Source organism: Monodon monoceros, unplaced genomic scaffold, assembly GCF_005190385.1.
Source record: "Monodon monoceros isolate NGI ecotype Baffin Bay Population unplaced genomic scaffold, NGI_Narwhal_1 Super_Scaffold_18, whole genome shotgun sequence".
Taxonomy (NCBI): domain Eukaryota; kingdom Metazoa; phylum Chordata; class Mammalia; order Artiodactyla; family Monodontidae; genus Monodon; species Monodon monoceros.
The window spans coordinates 36,502,560-36,523,851 of record NW_021703774.1 but is presented as its reverse complement, the minus strand read 5'-3'; the positions used below and the strand labels follow the sequence as shown (position 1 = coordinate 36,523,851).

General features: G+C 42.1%; 1 long non-coding RNA gene across 1 annotated transcript; it reads right to left on the bottom strand.

Moving 5' to 3' along the window:
- Nucleotides 1-886: 886 nt before the first annotated feature.
- Nucleotides 887-18,158, bottom strand: LOC114897944. Its single transcript, XR_003794271.1, has 3 exons — nt 18,030-18,158; nt 13,419-13,524; nt 887-2,093 (listed from the first exon to the last, which is right to left on the bottom strand). It is a non-coding gene; the product is annotated as an uncharacterized LOC114897944 (long non-coding RNA).
- Nucleotides 18,159-21,292: the final 3,134 nt, after the last annotated feature.

The window sequence follows — 21,292 nt, the reverse complement described above, 5'->3', positions numbered from 1 at the left end:
TGACTAACACATCACAAATCCAGAAAGTGCCAGGTCTATAAACCTGACTCCAAGAGAAAGATTATGCTGATCTACATTAACTAACTCATTAATTAATTAATTAGCTTACTTGTCAGATGACGCATGAGGAATTCCTTCATGCCAGGCATTTTCCCTTACACTTAGGGTTTCAAAGATGAGCAACATGTGGGTGCTGCTATGAAGGAAATTGTTTCAAGGGGAGGAGGTTGATAATAAAACCATTAATGACTGAGTTACATTCTGAAAAATGCTACAATGGGGCCTATCTGAGAGAATGTAGAGACGTAAACAAGAGGACTTCTCTTGCTTCAAGTGGATAAGTTGGTAAATGACATTTTTTTTGTACATCCCTGAGAACATCCCATGGAAGATTCGTGGCGGTTGTGGAGTGAAAGACAAGGAGAGAAGGAAAAAACATACCTGTGGACAGGGCCTGGGGCTCTTTCCCTTACAAGGCTCCCAGTGGGATTGAGGAATATGGTGGATCAGTTCCACTGAGTGAAATGTGTTGATAAGTTCAGTGTGAAGGGCTCCTCCCTTTGGAGACATCCTGGACAGGGCAGAGCCTTCCAGACCACAGAGGGGATGCTCCTGTCACCCACCATTCCCTTCCCAAGAGTCCTTGGTCAGAGTAGAGGTTCTGAGTGAATCCTGAGCACCAGTTCCCCTGGATCCACTGAGAGGCACATCTGGCCAAGTCACAGGAAGGCAAGGACACTCCAGGTCTGGATTGATCTGGATTGGTCTAGATCAGTTCTGCATATACATTCTGAGGGCTGACAACTTCTCCCATCATGCAAACCTTTCTTCTTCCACTCATGTCTCTACTCTCTCTCATTAGATGACCAACTCATCCTTGCTGGCCTGGGATTGTCTCAGTTTTCAAACTGGAAGTCCTGTGTCCCAGGAACCCCCTCAGTCCTGGGCAATCTTGGATGCTTGATCATTCTATTGTTTTGCCAACAATAAGTGGGAATGACCCAACTAGACAAAGAGTGCCAGGCTGGCTCTGAGGCACCCAGCACTATTGGGTCCACACCCATGCCCAGCTGATCTGTTAAGTAGCAGGGATGATTTCTCTAGCAAACCCCACTGCTACTTCCAAAACAAGTATATTGGTTTCCTAGGGCCACCTTAATAAAGTATCACAAACTGAGTGGCTTAAAAGAGCAAAAACTTATTGTCTCACAATAGTGGAGGCTAGAAGTCCAAGATCAAGGTGCCATTCTTCCCCTGAAACCAGAAGGGGAGAATCCTTCCTTGCCTCTTCCTACCTTATGGTGGTGGCCACCAATTCTTGGCTTGCAGCTGCAACACTTCAATCTCTGCTCTGTTGTCATGTATTGTGTTCTTCCCATGTGTCTCTGCCTTTGTGTCTCTTATCTCTATAAGGACACCAGTCAAATTGGATTAAGGGCCCACCTTATCCAGTATGACCTCATCTTAACTAATTACATCTACAATGACCCTGTTTCCAAATAAGGTCATGTTCCAAGGTGCTGGGGGTTAGGACTTCAACATATCTTTTTAGGGGACATAATTCAACCCATAATAGCAAGCAGGTGAGAAAGGATGGATTGGGGCCACTTTCTTTGCAAGGTGGCTGTGTACACAGCAGGCCCTAAAGCTTCATATAGTTTTCCTTCAGACAGCGTAATTGGCCTTTTGTGGAGCTCTCTTTCTGTTCCTATCTTTTGGTTTTTGTTTCTGTTTGTTTGGCTTCTTTTATCTGTTTCTCTGCTTTTTCCTTTTTCCATTCCCCAACCTACTTTAAGCTGCTGCTCCCAGCCCCCCATGGTACCTTCCTTTAGAAGAGCTCTGCTTTCATTGCTCCAGGACTTACCACAACCTTCATCTCAGCTTGAACCCCTTCCTTGTAGTCGTTGTTTTTTACATTCAGTCCTGGGATCTACAGAAGGGCTGGAGACGTGGCGGTGATAAGGGCAAGGAGACCCCATATAAAAGAGCATCACTGAATAATAAAGATTTAATCTGCCCAGAACTCTCTTTATTCCTTTGATCTCTTCTTCATATTGTGTTTTTCTTATATGATTTCATTTAGGAAAGGAGTTCTGCTTTAAAAAAAAAAAAAGAGAGAGAGAGAGAGAAAAAAAAATTACAGCTCTAAGACATAGCGAGAGGAGTCTTCTGTCCATAAGGTTGAAAGTCCAAGCTGGTTGGTTACCCGGAGAGCTGTTAGAGAACTGAATAAGAATTCAGTGTTAACTCTGGCCTGAGACCTTAGAGATCACCCCCTTCAGTGTTTTTCACAGTTATTAAATATGTGAAACCCCACTCCATCTTGACCTGTCCTTTTTCAAAAGCTAAGTGGAAGTCCATCACTGCAAACAGATACAGTCGTCCCTCAGTGTCTGGGGTGGTGGTGGTGAGGATTGGTTTCAGGATCACCACCTCCTCCGCCCACTCTTGCAGACACCAAAATATGTGGATGTTCTAGTCCCTTCTATAAAATAGTGTAGTATAGTCAGCTCTCTGCATCATTATTGGATTCAGTTGGTTGAATCCGTGGATACAGAGGGCTGACTGCACACGTGGCAGAGGTTCTAATAGCCCCCAGAGTCCTGCCTCTTCTCCTTTCCCTTTGGCCATTGCTGAAGGTTGAAGGAACTCTTTACGTTTTGAAAACTGTCAGGTGGTAACACAACCCACAAGTTTTAGATGAAGATGGGGCCCAGATAGGAGTGATGGTTTGCCCAAGGCCCCACAGTGCTTGTTGGCAGAGCACCAAGTGGAGGTGAGCTTTCCCGTGGTGAGAGCAGAGCTCGGGTCCCCAGCCAAGAGCAGAACAGGACTCCTCTTGCTTTGACGTCCACCACCCTGTCTCTTGGCTGGGAATTTTATCCTTTCATTGCTCCACCCGTCCAGTGACCAGCTCTTAATCATCCTTCAAAATTAAGCCCAAGCACTTCCTCCTTTGTGGAGTCTTTCTCCACTGCCCATGCCAACTTAACTCTTCCCATATTCCCACCCTTTGTCATTCATATCAGAGAGGTTCTTATATTCTACCACATAGATTTGTCTGGGGTCAGTCACTGACGCTTCTTATTAATCTATAATGTGCCTCATTCCAAAAAGATTTCAGATAGACATTTTCCCTGCTATTTGGGGTGTTCAGCAGTGTAACTCCAGCATCTAGCACAGTGCCAGCACATAGTAGGTGTAGAGTCATTACTTTTATAATGAAAGAATTATACAGCTGGATGGAAATCAACTTATGCTCTAAGCCAAGGTACCCCAAGCTTTAATGCACTTCAAACCATCTGGTAATTGTGCTAAAATTTAGATTCTGATTCAGGAGGTGTAGGTTAGGGCCCATGATCCTACATTTAACAAGCACCTGTGGATATTGATGCTGCTGGTACTCAGATACTTTTGAGTTACAAAGAGTAGATTGAAGTATGCTCTGTTAACCATATTGAAAACGGACAGGAGAGTAAGGATAGAGCAGGGATAGTCAAGGAGTCCAAGGCACATCCAGGAGTGCACACAGCTGAGCTTCAGAATGAGCCTTGCAGAAGTGTCTCCAGTTAGAGATTCCTGTCTGCCTGGGGCTCAACTAGAAATGGACTTTAGAATTGTTGACTTGGGGAAAACGCAAAGCCGTCAGGAAGTTCCCTCACCATTCAGCGTGATACGGCCTTCAGAAGGGAAGATAGACTGGGAATCTCAGCAGTACTTTCTCACCTTTGGGAAAGAATATACATTTTTACAAAATGCTACACATACACTGTCTCAAAGATTCCTAAGGGAGATGTGTGATACTCCATCGTGTGGATGACAAAATGGAGACTCACACACATACAGATGGCTTGTCCAGGGTAACTCAGGCCACAGGACACTGATGAAAGGGATACTGCAATTAGATTTTCATTACATCTATTCTTATAGCACTTTCCCTATCCTAACATCCTTACTATTTTAGTATTATAACTTGTTTGAATAATTACCTTCCAGGCAAATTGTGACCTAGTCTGAGGTGTTTGTCATCAAACCCTTAGCACCTAATGTGAGGGTCTTGCACCTATGAGGCACTCCAAGAATATTGGTTAAATAAAGGAGTATTGAGTTTCACCATCGGAAGGTCTCCACTTATACACTCCATCAAGATTGTGGGTTGTGTTCAGTTGATTACAGTACAGTACTAATGGGGTCTAGGCTGTGGGTTTGGTTACCCTGTATGAGTGGCACAGCTTTGCCCTCTTCCCCACCCATGCTTCTCAACACGCTCAACAGGTTTTGTGAAAATGGGACCTATCACTGATTCAGGAACTTGGCCTCCTGAAACAGAGTCTTTGGGGATGGGCCTATGAGTCTGCATTTTAAATAAAATCCAGTGTGATTCTTTAGGGTTTGAAGATCTTTGATTTAGGCTGGTCAGACACATCTCCCCAGAAAGAGTTAAAAATCTCTGTCACCTCCTACTCTCACCCCTGTGACTCACTCGGACAGGATTCAGACTTGTCAATCAGTCATGATTTTTCTTTGAAGCCCCTTAGAATTAATTCCACTCCCTTCCCTGAAGGGCTTAGAGTGGGACAAGCACACTTGGCTCAGGAACAAACAGAAATTCTACCCCAAATCCCCATCTTCTCCCCTCTCCTATCCTCCCTGCCTTGAGAAACAGCTCTAGTCCCTCCCTTCCCTGCGTTGGTAGAGAGGAGAGTCAGTGTGAGCAGGAAACTGATCAATCTACTGGTAGACATCAGAGAGATAAAAATCCAATCTTTTATACCTTTTTAAAACCTGCCTCATGGAGAGGACAATAAACCAGGACCCCCTGTACTCCGAGGACCTTGGTCGTTCTTTATCCATGTTGAGATAAATCAGAGAAATTAAGTTCTCCTCAGAACGCAGTGCTTCTCTTTATGCTCAGTGCTTTCCAAACAGCAACTCTGCTGCCAGGGTTTCTGCAGCCTCCCCCCCAGTGCTGCAAGGATGGGGCGTCTCTCCTCAGTTCTGGGACAGCTGATTTCTATCACTTGACACAGCAGAGTTTGAACTCAGAGGACCGGATTCAAATCCAAGCTCTACCCCTTACCTGCTCCATGACCTTGGGCAAATCACTTAATGTCTGTCTCTATTTTCTCAGCTCGAAAAAAAAAAATGATCCTATTTTTCTCTACCTTTACTAGGGCTTTTGAGGACAGATGAGATGATTCTTGTTTTGAAAAGGGTAGAGCTGTGAACTATTTTAAGCAGCAGTGGACCTGAGCCATATCCTGAAGTCCCCTCCACCAGGGGTTCCATCTGTAGCCCACAGAAGGTGACCTGCTGGGGCTTCCAGTAGTCCACAGACATTGGTGAGATCAGAGTGCTGCCATTCTTGAAAAATTCACATTCCCCAGCTCTGCCAGAGTGCAGATGGACTAGTGGTCCAGGTATCACATCCAAGCAACCCTAGGAAGAAATGAAGAGAGCTGGCTCGCCCCACGAGGTCAATGGAGAACTCAGGCTTCCATTAACCTCTGGGGATTTTGACTCTACAGCTTCCGGTTTGTATCAAGAGAGCGGAAGTTGCTTATTCAACTTCCCCATAGTTTTCAAACACACTAGAGGAAGGTTTGGGGGAGGTAGGCAGGCTGGCTGTTCACACTATTAGATTTTGAGGGACTCCTGGCCCAGCCCATCATCTGGGCTTCTCCTCAACTGTATCCTCACCCATCAGCCCATCCCTGGGTCTTGGTACTTCAGGTCCATGACCTGGGAATGACCTATGTAGTCAATAGGTTCTGAGTACCAGGACTGACACAGGTTTAGAGGGTTCTAACCCCTTCATGCTTTTATCTTTAAGAGGTTTGTTATTTTCTTTGCCTGAAAATAATTCTATACGGGCAAGAATTTTGAGAATAGTGACAGGGGCTGGCCCCTCATACAACAGCATAGAGGAGCTGGCTCACTGGGCCTTTTAAGAAATTCTTAACCAGGAAAACAATCACATCTCAGGCAATGTCTCTTTTTAAATGATACAAATGATGTCAGTCTCCAGTGGTTTCTCATTATACTTGAAATAAAATCTAAACGCCTTACCCTGGCCTTTGCCTACAGCCCTGGGCTCACCTTAGACGCTCAGTGTCTCCCACACTGGCCTTCTTCCCGTTCCTCTCATGTCAACCAGCCATGATCATTCCACCTTTGAGCCCTTTGCAGTGACCATGTCTTCTGCTCAGATTCCCCTTTCCTCTCCTTTTGTAGGACCTGGCTCTTTCTTGCCCTCAGATCCCTCCTTAAATGTCACCTCCTCAGAAGGGCCTTCCCTGACTACTCAATCTCCTGTTTGCCACCATCACATGATCCTATTTTCATTCTCTGCAGAGCACTCAGCACTCTGATATTTTTCCTATTTATTTCTTGATTTCTGTTTCTTTCTACTAGACTGGAAGACAGAGATCTCATGTTTGCTTCGATATTCCCTGCTTTTAGTATAGTACCTGGCACGGAGCAGGCCCTCAGGAAATATCTGATGACTTTGAAGGAACTGCTTTTAGAGCTGGATGATCAAAGCCTCAGTTTCTTCCTTTGTTAAGTGGAGATTGTAACATTGACTTTGCAGAGTTTTAAGTGTTTAATAGGAAAGAATATATAAAAGTCAGACAGAGAAAGACAAATATCATATAATATCATTTATATGTGGAATCTGAAAAAATGATACAAATGAACTTATTTACAAAACAGAAATAGACTCACAGACATAGAAAACAAACTTATGGATACCCAAGGGGAAAGGAGGTGGGGGAGGGATAAATTAGGAGTTTGGGATGAACAGATACACACTATTGTATATAAAATAAACAACAAGGTCTTACTGTATAGCACAGGGAACTATAGTCAATATCCTGTAATAAACCATAATGGAAAAAAACATGAAAAAGAATATATATGCATAACTGATTCACTGTGCTGTACACCTGAAACTAACACAACATTGTAAATGAACTACACTTCAACTTGGGGAATTCCCTGAGAGTCCAGTGGTTAGGACTCTGAGCTTCCACTGCTGGGAGCCTGGGTTTGAACCCTGGTCAGGGAATTAAGATTCCACAAGACAAGCGGTGCGGCCAAAAGAAAAACCAAAAAACCAAAAAACAAAAAACCAAAAAACTATACTTCAGTTAAAAACAAAAGTGCCTTGAACATAGGAGATGCTCACAAAATTAATTATGAATTAATTAAAATAATTCCCTTCCTTCTCCTTCTCCTCCTTTCTCTGGCCATGGCTCTGCCACTTAGGAGCCTATGGCCTTTGTGAGTCATTTTTGTTCTCTGGGCTTCGTGAGGGGAAGAGAATGTCAACAGGTCATCAGCACAGATAGTCTGAATTTACTGTTTACCAGGGGGAAGGAAACGATGTCTCTTTTTCCCCAGCCGCAGGGCCTAAAGGACTTCCTTAAGTTAGCGCAGAGATGCCCCTCCCCTGCCTAAATGCGCATGGTGGGGGACTTCAGAAAGGAAGCTAGTGAAAGGGACTACTCTTTGAATACTAAACAGGATCTTAATTTCTCCTTGAATTGACGAGCATTATATTATGGCCCTGCCGTTGGCAGATAGGGGAAAACCTTGATGGTGGCTGAATTAAATATGGCTGGGATTTACAGTGGAATAAAAGGTCCCAGAGTAATATGGCTTCTTTTCTCTGAACCGTACATTGGAAGCCCTGGTGCCTGATCGGCTACTAAATCTCCAGTCCTGAGGGCTTTTAGATGGAGAGCTCTGGAAGCACCCACCTGGCAGCGAAGGTTCCAGCAAATGATATCACCAGAGGTTTTGCCCTGCAAGGCGTGCTGGGTTGAAGGGCAAAGGGGCCTACCATATTTGCATGGTGTTGATGACATCACACTGGCTAAGAGGACTTCAGCCTTTCTCCAATCATCTCAGGGGATGGCCTGAACAGAGGGCAGCAGACGAAGGGCTGGAGGGAGCATAGGCAGGCAGCGTCATGGTTCAGCTGCTTGAAGTTATTTGCACAAGTTCGATAAGCACCTCCTCCCCCTCCCTCTCTGGAATGCTGCAAAGACGGAAAACAGTCAGGACCAGTGACTGCTTGGGGCCATGCCTGCAAGCCCCTAAGGACATTTTCTTCGGGAAAATACGCTGCAGCATTTTAAGGAGCATAGTCTGGGTACAGCAGACAGTAGAGTCCTCACTTGCTTGAAGTCTGGTGGGGGAGGGGCAGAGAACAAGACAAAGGCAGGGAACCTGTTTCATTGTCACAATAAACTTCAAGGTGGGTAGGACTGTGATTGATGTCATTGTAGGAATAAAGAAACCAAGATCCAAGGAGATTAGGTGACTTGTCCACAGTCACACAGTTGGGAAGCAGTTACTAAACAAGAAACAAATTCCCTGGACACCTCAGGCCCTCATGCTCTCTCCTGTTAAAGCTGCCTTCAATCCCCCTGTTCATAAAGAGGGGTACAGATAGTGCTGGGGAGGATGTGAACATGGTGATGATGCAGGGGTTTGTCCTGCTACTTCCAGCCTTCTCCAAGGCAGGGGAACAGGCTGCGGACTATGAAGGCTGTGAAGACAGAAGCTAAGATATTCAGAGCCTTTATGGGGCTTAGAAAAGATGCCCACTCTGGGTAAATGTAACCCTGTGCCAGGCCTGGACTTTAGCCTCAACTTATCCTTCAGGCTGCGTACATTTTTGCAGAGAATAATGTACACGTCCCTCCACATCTGCTCTGCTGACAGGAATTCAAATCTCAGCTTCAGAAGGAGGCTTTCCACCACCAAGACTTGCCATTTGCCCCTCTCCTCTTCCCTCTGCTCTTTTAAGCAACTCCTTTAAGGAACTGTCTGCTAAAGACATCCAGACATCTTACCCTACTGCCTATCTAGGACTTTTTTTTTTTTTTTTTTTTTTTTTTGCGGTACGGGGCCTCTCACTGTTGTGGCCTCTCCCATTGTGGAGCACAGGCTCCGGATGCGCAGGCTCAGCGGCCATGGCTCACGAGCCCAGCTGCTCCACGGCATGTGGGATCTTCCCGGACCGGGACACGAACCCGTGACCCCTGCATTGGCAGGCGGACTCTCAACCACTGTGCCACTAGGGAAACCCTATCTGGGACTTTTGACAGAACCCCACCAGACCATTCAATCCAGGCAGGAAACAGAAAGCCCCAGAGGTTGGGAGACATGCCCTGAGGCTGACAGTCAGGTGGGATCCACCCCAAGCATCACCCCTTCTGGTGTCATCTACCATCTTTCAGGTGTCTTCTACTGTCTTCTCAGCCACTCTTGGAGTGGTCCCAACCCACCTCTGAGCCAGTAGTCATTAAGCTGCTTTGGCTAGAGCTTCCATGGACACATAGCAGGATATTAATGTTCAATCTGCTTTTTTTTTTTAATGTCAACAGCTCAACTTACTTTTTGGCTTTTTCTTTGCTACATTAAAAGTCAATTTCTCTTAGGTGACCTTCTCTTTAATAAAATACAAATATTTTTCTTACTAACAACTGTGCTTCTGAAGACCAAACCCTTCCTGGCATAAAGTAAGAGAAAAACCACTATTGTGTGTGCATGTGTGCGTGTGTATATGTGTGTGCGTGCACACAGGTGTGTATGTTAATTAACTAGGATGTCATTAAAATTTCATTTAGGGGTCTTATGAAAGAGAAGAATAAAATAAAACTTTTGAGTTGAGGGCAATGTGAGTATGTTCTGCAAATGAGAAGAGACTGGGAAAGAAGGAAAAAGAAGCGGGGTCTGGTTCCAGGAGTGTGTTGGAGTAAAACAGCCAAGCTGGGGTTCCAGGCAACTGGGCATCAAGGACCAGTGTCGGGGTACTGTTTGAGTTTCTAGGAGGTAGGCTGGAGCAGGATGTTTGTCCAGGGACAACGTACCTAATGTTCAATTCACATGAGGGGACCACTTCATCTGCCCCTAACGTCCTCATCAGCCCAAAATCCAGTGACTTGCAAGTCTTTTCTCTACCGTCATACAGATATGCACAAAGCTGTCTCTCTGTAGAGGTCCAAGATCCACTGTAATGGTGGAAAGGGATTTTGAGCAGGCAGCAAGGAGATAGGGAGAAGCTGATGTACCTGTGTGAAGAGGTGAAGCTGAGCAAACAAAGGTCCATGGAATTAAACATGTGGGGCTTGATTTCTCAAATAGGTAACCTCCTCAAAGTTAATAGTATTATTTTCTGGTGAGATCAAATCCAATTGTAAAGGTATGAGGAGAGCTTGCGATTGAAGAACACAACTGCAGGCTGTTTTATGAAATAAAGTATCCTTTGGTCATGAGTCAAGTTTGCCCCATGATTTAACTTAAATAAAACCCTGTAAAAATCCACACCATCTTGGAAGGTGGATTTTCCTAAACCTAACTAGAAATGCAGCCACTCTTTAGCTCCTCCCTTAGAGGAGAAGCAATAGGCCCTCTTGGACAGGAGATAGCAATGCATCACAGGGAGCCCTCCCATCTTCTCTACTCACATTCAAGCTCGAACGTATTGGTGAGGTTTGCTGGGACCAGACTTCTCAGAAGTTAAGACCTATTGGATGCTGTGGTTAGAAAGGATCTCAGAAGTCATCTGGTCTGCCCTCACACCTGTTATAGCAACATCCTGCTCATGACAGATGGCCACTTGAGGACAAGGACCACTGGGTCTCATTTGACTTTGGTTCCCCAGAACCTATAACCTCATTTGTCAAGTAGCAGGTGCTCAATAAATATTGATCAAGTTACCTGCTGACTGAGTAAATGAATGCATCTCTCTCAGTAACAAAGATTGTCTCCTTGATCAAGAGTCTCATTGGGCTCTTCTGAACTCTCTTCTCAACTAGGCTCTGACTCTTGTGTTTCTGTGTTCAACTTTTCATTGTCCAGTTTTAGCAAGAATTCTGCTAACTCAGTTTAACCAGAATCCTCCACCCTCTATATCTGATGGAGTTTTTCATCCTCCACCATTCCCCAGCTGATGTCTGATCACCCTGGCATGCCTTCAGCAAGAATCCTATTAGGTTAATTTAGCCAGAATCCTCTCTTACCCCTGATGTTTCCTCTTAGTAATTTTTAATCCTCTGACTCCCTCTCTGCTCCTTGGCTGTAAATTTCCACTTTTCCTTGTATTTGGAGTTGAACCTCATCTCTTTCCCTTACTATAAAACCCCATTGTAGTAGCCACCCCCCACCTTCCGCCTTGAATAAAGTCTGCCTTACCATCTTTTGATGAGTACCATGAATAATTTTTCTTTAACATCAAAGCTATTTGGACACCTCCAGGGACAGGATGCTTACTATCTCAGAAGGCAATATATTGTTTTTGTAGATCTTTCTGATTATTAGGAAGTTGTTTAAATTGAGTCAAAGATGGATTCCTTGCAAATTTTCTACATGTGTCCTGGTTCAGTTCTCTGAAGGCAGCAAAAAAGCCTCTTCCTTTATTCCCTTGCTATAGTTTTTGCTGTCCTATTTTTCATGTGCTCTTTCTTCAGTAGCCAGTGACCTCATGCTTTTCCTTGCTGAGCTGGAACATATCCAGTGAAGTGTTTAACCCACAGATGCCTTGCCATGGCTCTATGATTTAGGTCTCTCCTTTTCTCTTGGCCGTGTTCGTGTTGAATGAACTTGTCATAGGTACCATCCTTTCTCAGCTAGCTGCTACCGTAAAAAACTAGCTGAAAGAGAAGATATCTCTGGTGGGGATACTATTAGTGATTTTTTTTTCTTCTTTACATTTTCTTGTAATAATGGAAAATATTTACAATGAGAACGCTTTACTTTAATAATCAGGAAAGAAAATCTATAAAGCTATTTCTATTACGGAAGAAAGATACTGATAAACTAGCTTATAATAGAGTGCTGGTGAACAGCATTGGCCTAGAGAAACTTTATCGAATATCTACTGTCGGAGAAGAAAAAAATTCCTCCACTCTACAAGGTTCATTTGCCTGGTCTAATAATTAAATTGAGATAAGACAGATTAACAGGAGAAAAACAAATTTAATTATGTATGTACAGGAGCCCCATAAGAATATGAGACCCACAGGAAGTCAGGCAATTAAGACTTATATGCCATCCTGAGCTGAGGAGAAAAGGGTAGGGGTCTAGGGCTTCAAACGGAAGGAAGACAATTTACAGGAAGATGGGAAAAGCAAATGTTTGGTAAACAAATGTTTGCCATGCCACACAGAGACAATGGGACACAGAGAGGAATTTGGTCCACAGGCCCTGCCTAGCTTCTCCCCACCCAATTTGCCACACCTAGCCCATATTCTTTGTAGCTATCTTTGGTGATAGCTCTCTTCCTGGACCAGGCCCTGAATCTAAATTCTTTTGGGCAGTTAAGGGGAAAGGTGAAAAGCTCTTCCTGAGTCATTTGGGCCTTGAATGTCTTCAGCTCAAATAAATCCACATGGCAAAGTGGCACATTTTGGGGAGGCTCATTCTGAAATCCTCCTGTCCTGCCTTTAAAATTTATTCAAGAAATTTTATAGTCCAGAAGCTGAGCTGGTAGATTGCTCCATCTATTGAACCAGTCTCTTAGTCTGAAAATAGATCAGTTTAGTTAAACAGTTGTGTCTCATTTTAGGAGGCAGTGAGACAGGTGGGCTCCAAAAGTGAGGCCTATGGTGCAAGCAATCAGGTACTTTATAAGAGGCATTTCTATGGAAACAAAAGAAAACAATGGTTAATGATTGGAGCTGACTATAATCTTAGTTTCTGAGTTCTGAAGGCAGTCAGTAGGGAAGATTTCTCAATGTCCAGCTCATGGCACTTTCAGATGGAGTGAGGGCAGGCAATGTCAATCTGATATATTTACTGGATTGCAGTTTGAATGTCTCTGGTGATTTTTCTGAGTAGCCACACAGTAACAGGCACAAAGATTGCCCCTACATGAGCTGCTATGGTGATTTCTCTAAAGTCGATATCAAGTTGTCCAGGCTTATTTTTCCAATGGGCTTTATTGGTTCCATAAAGTCAACCTTAGTTCCTTAAAGCTGTCTGGTCATATATAAGCCTATATACATTTCTCTCAAATATGACATTTCATTCAAGCCCTTGGTGATGTAACCAACGTTTCTAATTGTGTCCTGTTACAAGGAGAACAGATTCTCAGGGAACTTAGGCAAATAACTGCTGTGAAAATAAGAGTACTCACTGAGAGTTTCTGAATTCTGGAGGGATCAGGCAGGGAAAAAAAGTAATTGTTTCATCTTTGTTCCCAAAGATATATTTTACCAAATTACTCTAAGAAAAGAGAAGAATGTTTGCTTAAATCTGGAAAAACAAAACTTAAAAGGACCAGCGATGCTTCAAACAAAAAGTCATAAAAGATTATAATCACCCTCATCAGTCCATTCAGTCCCATGAAATTAATATTTGTTATACTTGAAGCCAGTTTTTCCATTAATTTTGAAATTTCTTACCCAGTTCAGTTTGACGATCTTAAAATTGTCAGAAATCTGTATTCTAGAATACTTTAAAAGTCCTTTCCATGACTCTCTCTAAAGATGAAGTTTTTCAGGAACACTTCTGCAAAAACATCAGAGTAAAACAACGACAGAGTGAATGACAAAAGACTTAAAAATACCCACTTTTAAAGATCTGATGAGAGTTTATTATAATGCAATCAACAAGGAAATCTACTTATGTTTGTAACGTGCAACATTTTAAGATAATGACTATAGTTATGACTAATGAACATTATACCAGGACATATCAGAATTTTAGGAATTTCATACAATTTCTAGAACACTCGTATTTTTTAAAATTTAATTTTATTTATTTATTTTTATACAGCAGGTTCTTATTTGTTATCTGTTTTATACATATTAGTGTATATATGTCAATCCCAATCTCCCAGTTCATCCCACCACCACTACCCCCCTCCTCCACTTTCCCCCCTTGGTGTCCATATGTTTGTTCTCTACATCTGTGTCTCTATTTCTGCCTTGCAAACCAGTAGAACACTCATATTAATAGTATATATCTATACAAATACAATCTAACACTTATCTTCACTTATTTGATAATGCTTCATGTAACTTATCAAATAAACCTAATTATTTTAACATCTCTCTTTTTATAAGAAGAGAGAAGAAATCTTTTGAGATGTTACAGAGGCCCTCTGGAAAATCCCAAAGTTACTTCTGGGTCAAAAAGACATTTAAAATTTGATTTGGGGAAGTTTGTCAAAAATATCAAAAGGTTTGGACGCTTGACTAAATAGAATCACAGATCATTATGAAATAATATTTAATTATCCATTTAACCAAAATGACAAGAAGATTTCAAAGACAGATGTAGAAGCTTACATAGTTCTGAGCAAAACTTAGCTCTTTTAATACTTCATTTGGTTAAGTAATCAAAAGACCTGAAGATAAAGACAACATGAAGCACAGGAAATTATTCTGATAAAACATAGAATTTCTGCTTTTAGGCATATTATTAAAAAAGGTAAAGAAAAACCTTTTACAATCTCTTATTAGGAGCAGGCCAATAGTGCAACAAAACGTTTTTCTTTGGCAGATGAAAGAAAATTAAGGTTCAGTTTTATATAAGTACACTATTGACATTAAAACTTATTTAAAAAACCCCTATAATAACAATTCAATTGTAGCCAGCTTGATTATACAAGGTAAAATTCTCTCTGTCTTTTTTTCTCTCTCTCTTCTCTACCTTCTATACCATTTAATTTGTCCTTCATTCTTATCTTTCCCATTCTAAAATAACCAGTTTTACTTTAGGACAAATTTGCTTTCTTTTTCCTTAACACAAATGCACCTCCACACCTCTTACATTTTCTTAGCCCAATCCACATCCTATTTTCTTTGTATTTCCCTTATTTCTAGTAGTTTTAATTACAAATATTAGAATTTTTAAATTTAAAAAAAACCTTAATTTCTAGTGAAAATAAAAAAGTAAATAATTGTGAACTATCTTTTATATTAGCATTCTGTGGCTTGGCAAATTTATAAATACTTTTTGTAATTTCTAGAAACACATGCTTAGATCTCACAGTAAATTTTTTGGTGTGGCACAAAACATGCTTACTAAGAGACCCAAATATCTTTTGTTCCTTTGTAATAAGGGGTTAAAAGTATTGAATAGGTAAACTTAGACTTATTTAGCAATTAATGTTTTAGCGTTTTACCTTATTTGGAAATGATCTAGCCATTTAATGAATTCCCATCAGTTAATTTAACTTAGCAGAATTCTAAGGGTGGAAGTTACCAAAGAGATTTGGGAAGCTATTTTAAAACAGACATACCATAAAACAATTATTATTGAAAAGTTACCTAAAAACTCTTATGCCACTTACATCTATTACACAGTTCATTTGTTTTTAACAATCATATTTAGATTATGCCTGAAGATTTCATAAGACTTTAAAGCAGCTAGCCATCACCTTAAATTATTTTTCTTGCTGACATATTTTGTAACAGAGATGAGCTTATTTGACTTTCAGTAAACCTAGGTAAAATAAAACTATTATACTTAATGCTGATAACTCTAAAGACATGTCTGTGCTAATTAAACCAACAAACTTAAACTAGATTTTATTTACCCAAAATTATCCTAGGTCATGCAAACTTGAAAAACATTTGGGTTAGTTTCTATTACATTTCTGAGATTTAAAAATAATTTATAAGTGCTTATTTTAAGCCAATTAAATAGAGTTCTTTTACAAATGAATTTGGCAATACCATCCAGAGGTAGAAAAACATATCTGTAATGCACATACATAGACATACATAAACATGAAGACATAGAGACTATATAGTTTTTTTTTTGTTTTTTTTTTGCTGTAAACAGGCCTCTCACTGTTGTGGCCTCTCCCGTTGTGGAGCACAGGCTCCAGACGCACAGGCTCAGCGGCCATGGCTCACGGGTCCAGCCACTTCGCGGCATGTGGGATCTTCCGGGACCGGGGCACGAACCCGTGTCCCCTGCATCAGCAGGCGGACTCTCAACCACTGCGCCACCAGGGAAGCCCGAGACCGTATAGTTTTTGATTTAAAATTGTAGCCATGGGATGGGTATGACGGTGCAAAACTCACTAGTTTGTAGAATAGTGAATTGGAATAAGTTAAGTGTACCTGACTAGATTTTGGGCAAGAAAGCTTTTATAGCAGTTTGTTTAAAAAGGCTCTTCCCTTCCTTTGTCCCTTTTTTCAATCTTAGGAACTAGGAATGGTCTAGATAAGAGTTAATATTTACATCTCAAAGGCACAGGAAATGAATGCAAGTTCCTACAAGAAAGACTGGTTTCCTAAGACCAATATTTACAAGCCTTTTGAGGTAAACAGGGGAGGTTTTGGGATTGGTGAAAAGGAATAGGCCTTTAGAGCTGCATTTCTACTTTTGCAAAGATTTGTAAGATAAACACAGTTGCTTTTCATTCTTCAAAGAACGAGGTTACAGCCTAAATGATATGAAGGAGCTGACCTTCCCATCCAACTATACTATCTTCAATTTGCTTCTTTATATCAAAGAGAAGATTTCCAACTAAGATGGAAACCAAAAGATTTATGTCTTTGAAAAGTCCATATAAAACATTTTTAAAAAGCCTTCCTTTTGAGTACACGGTTCAACCTTGGACCAATTCACCTTAGGGGGAAAGCCTCTAGATTGCTTCTATCAGCCCCTGAACATCAGCCTTCAGCTGATCATTTGTGGGAGGGCCTAGGAGGAATTCTGGTCACCTATTTCCCTGTGTGTGTATATTTTTCTTCCCCAGGGGGCCATCTGAATTGTCTATAATTACGGTATAATCACAGAAGGGAAGAATACCCCTTAGCAGTTAATCTAGGTTCTGAAACTGAAAAGGCCCCTATAAGGCTCCTGGGCATGGAAGACTTTCTGTGTCCCCCTTTCCTTGTTTTCAGGGAACAGACTCCAGCTTCCATGGCCTTCCCTGAGTCTCAAAGGAAAGATTTGAACAGTTACTAATCAGGGATGGGAGAGGATGCAGAGATAAGGGAGGAGTAGCCAAGAAACTGTAGTGCAGCTTTGGGGCAGGGTCCTGGTTCTGCCTTAAGAGACACACATCACAATATCTTTGAGCTCTTTATAGAACTAAACCTCCAACAAATGGAAGATGTCAGCATTCTTCATTCCAGAGAAGACCACCTGAGGCCAGATTAAAGGAAACAGAGAAGCTCATCAAGAGATTATCTGAGACCAGATTAAAAGGGTGCAGGACCTGCACACACCTTAATCTTATCAGCAGTCCCACCCTTGAACCATCACTATAAAACTCCTCAACAAATCCTCCTGGGTGGGGACACACGGTTTTCAAGGGCTGGAGCCTGCTGTGTCCCTCTTTGCAAAGCAATAAAACTATTCTTTTCTACTTCACCCCAAACTCGGTCTCTGAGATTTGACTTGGCACTGCTGCAGAGAGGCCAAGTTTTTGGCCTCAGTCCCTGTGAGTGGGGTTGTGAATGGTCACGAATCTTTCAAATTCCTTTCTAAATTTGATACCTAGGTCAAATGCGTCACTGGGTGGAAGATTGTGTGGTATTTTACAGAACACCATGTTGTACGGAATTTTCTTGAGGTTTGGTGGGTGACCTAGTGTCAATCTAACCTTCTCCATGACCAACTGATCTTAACATGAGAGTCTTTGAGTTAGGTGGTGAGCACTCTAATAGCTTTTAAGTGCTTGATCCATGCCTGCCAATTTCACAGATTTGGCTTCCAAGATGTCCCTTAACAAAAGCCTTTACCTCATATGCACACTAACCCACAGAAAATGTGTCTAAACATACTCCAGTCTGGAGAGAATCATGAACTCAGCCAGTCTGTGAGGTTGACTCAAATATCAGATTTATAGGGCTTCTGCCTACATTCTACCCTATGGTTTTCCTCCTTATGACAAATGACACAACAGACAGAGACAAAGAAAGACAGTGGTCATCTCTATGAGGGAAAGGATCAACAAGAAGCATAACAAATCTTTACTGAAGTTGCTATACCTATAATATTTTCTCCTGCTAATTTAAATTTAGAAAAGTAAAAAAAAAGACTCTCACCACTCTTGCTTCCATTGGATTTTGCAGGCTGGAAGACTGAATTGGTAAGAATTTTTTACTTTCTGCTGACTTGTTGTCAGAGGTCCCAGTTTTCTCAGCTGTAGCAGCCTCAGACTGAGCAGTGTCCAGCCAGTGAAGGTAATCCTATCTGGGTCACCAACTGTTGGGAAAGAAAATATTTTCCTCTACTCTACTAGGTTCATTTGCCTGGTCTAATAATTAAATTGAGATAAGACATATTAACAGGAGAAAAACAAATTTAATTATGTATATATGGGAGCCCCATAAGAATATGAGACCCATAGGCAGTTAGGCAATTGAGCTAACATGCTGTTCTGAGCTAAGAAGGTTGTAGGGGTCTAGGGCTTCAAAGGGAAGGAAGACAACTTACAGGAAGATGGGAAAAGCAAATATTTGGTAAACAAATATTTTCCATGCCACACAGAGACAATGGGACACAGGGAGGAATTTGGTCCACAGGTCCCTGCTTAGCTTCCCTCCACCCAATTTACCACACCTAGCCCATATTCTTTGTAGCTATCTTTGGTGATAGCTCTCTTCCTGGACCAGGCCCCCAGTCTAAAATCTTTTGGGCAGTTAAGGGGAAAGGTGAAAAGTTCTTCCTGAGTCATTTGGAACTTGATTGTCTTCAGCTCAAATAAATCCACATGGCAAAGTGGCACATTTCAGAGAGGCTGGTTCTGAATCCTTTCACTACTAAGTACCAGGCACTGACCTAGGTAGTACAGAGATAAACAAAAAAAAAATAGTTTTTCATTTAGGTAGCTCTCAGTTTATTTGCTCCAACCATTATGCCCTATGAAAAGAAAATGCTCAGGTTGCTATGGGGGCACTGAGGAGATGCACTGAAAGTAAACTGGGAGAGCAGCAAAGAACTTGTAGGTGTCTAACAGGGAATGAGGAAGGGAGAATTAAACAGGAAGGTGCACTAATATGCAAGAGATTGTGGCCCCTTTGAGGAACTTCCAAGGGTTTGGTGCCCTGGGAGGGCAGGGTGTGAAGGAGGGAGGGGAAGAGCTGAGGCAAGAGGGGTCAAGGTCATGGAGGACTTGCTGCTAGACTTTTAGACTATTCTGTGTGCATGTACGTGAGGGTAGGGTGGTGGGGAAGGAGGCAGGAAAGGTGAGAGCCTTTAAACAAGGAGGACTAATAACTTTGTCCAGAGAAATGATTGGTAATGGTAGAAATCCTGGCAACATGATTGTTAGAAGGAAAGATTTCTGGGTGAAGAGAACGGGGAGTAGGAGAATATATGTGCTTTCATTTATCAAGGAATATCATACTTGTAACAACTCATCGTCCTTCTGCTCTGCCACAAGAAATGGGAAAAGTCATTGCTTAAGGCATAAGAACACGTGTTCTAGAACCAGTCTTCCTAAATTCTAATCACAATTCCACTACCTATTGGTGATGTGATCATGGCCTCTCTGTGTCTCAGTCTCCGCATCTGTAAAGTGAAAATAATAATAGTACCTACCTTATTAGGTTGTTGGGAAGATTAAATGAATTAGCATATAGGCATGGCTCTTAGAAAGTAATATTATTAGGTATGGCTTATCTTCTAAAGGGTACCAGAAGATGCCACTCAAAAATATACCTCTTTGGGGCTTCCCTGGTGGCGCAGTGGTTGAGAGTCCGCCTGCCGATGCAGGGCACACGGGTTCGTGCCCCGGTCCGGGAGGATCCCACATGCCGCGCAGCGGCTGGGCCCGTGAGCCATGGCCGCTGAGCCTGCACGTCCGGAGCCTGTGCTTGGCAACGGGAGAGGCCACACCAGTGAGAGGCCCGCATACCGCAAAAAAAAAAAAAAAACAAGAAAAGAAAAATATATATATATATATATATACATACACCTCTTTGGCATGTGGATTATTTTGAGTTAAAAGGCAATTGAGAACCAAAAGGTGCAGGAAAAGCTCTAAAAGGAGGGCACAAATTTTCCTTTTACAAAGGAAATTTTCACTTGTAGAGATGTCTCTGTTGCCCATACCAGGAAGAGGAGGACTCTTAACAATTCTTATCACCAATGTAAATCTGCATAACAAACCTCACCAAACAACACTTTACTAAACAAGTTTACCATACTTTCCTGGTCACCTTTCCAAAACTTGCCTCCCCATCCCCTCTTTCTACCCAGAGGCCCCAAACACTTTTTCCTTTTTTTTAGCCTAAGATGGTATATAAGCTCAAATTCCAACCACCCCTTTGAGTTACTCACTGCTGGATGCTCCTACGAGCAATGCACCTGTTAATAAACTTCTGTTTGTTTCTCTCTTGTTAATCTGGTTTTGGCCAGTCTCATGCACAGGAGTCCTGCTGAAGAACCTAATCTGGGTGAAAGAAAAACAAATTTTTCTCCCCTACGCTTTTCATCATTGTTCTATCTATCAAGGAGAAAGAAGGGTTGAATGGGATTTGGAGTCAGAAATAGCATGCCTCCATAACTAACTGTGTGACTTGCACAATTTAACCTCTACTGGTCCCAGTTTTCCTGTTGGAAATGCAAATAATGATAATTCCCACCTCACAGGGTCTTGTGGGGATCAAACGAGATAATGGGTGCAAAAACACTTTATAAATTGTAAATTGTCGAATACCAGCCACTAGATTAATATTCTCTCACCAGTCCTCCCATGAAGAGGGCAGGGATGGTCTCCCTGCTTAAAAAACTGAAGGCCAAAGGGGTTCAGTAATTTACCACAATTCTTCTGCAAGTCTGGGTCAGGTCTGGCCTGGGACAGGCCTCTGCACTCAGCAATTTCCCTACACAGTCTGGTCAAGGGTGCTCTGCTGGCCACCTCCACACCCAAGAATTCATATGATTAAAAGCAAAATCCTGGGCCCCCCCCCCCCCCCCGCCACTTCACTGGGTTCTAATTGCCCTTTCCTTCAGAAATAGGAATAATTAAATAGCAGCTTCATTTTAATAAGCCTCAGGTCAGGCTCAGCATTCTACATCCTAGGTCAATTTCCTCACGTTTCTTAGCTAACCTGGGGGAGAGGAAACTGTCCAGAAGCAGCTCATTTGCATCAAAAGCACTATAATTTGTAAGTAAATGGCATTGCTTTTAACTGCAAAGGAGCTTCCGTGAGCTGACAGAGAAGACTGTCTTTGATTCTTCAAATAACTGTGACCCCTAATGTTCTGGAAATAATCTTTCCTTCTCTCCAATTACACCCATCCCAGGAGGATCCCCCCTTAACTCCTCTTCAAAATATAGCTATTAACATTTCTCCAATCA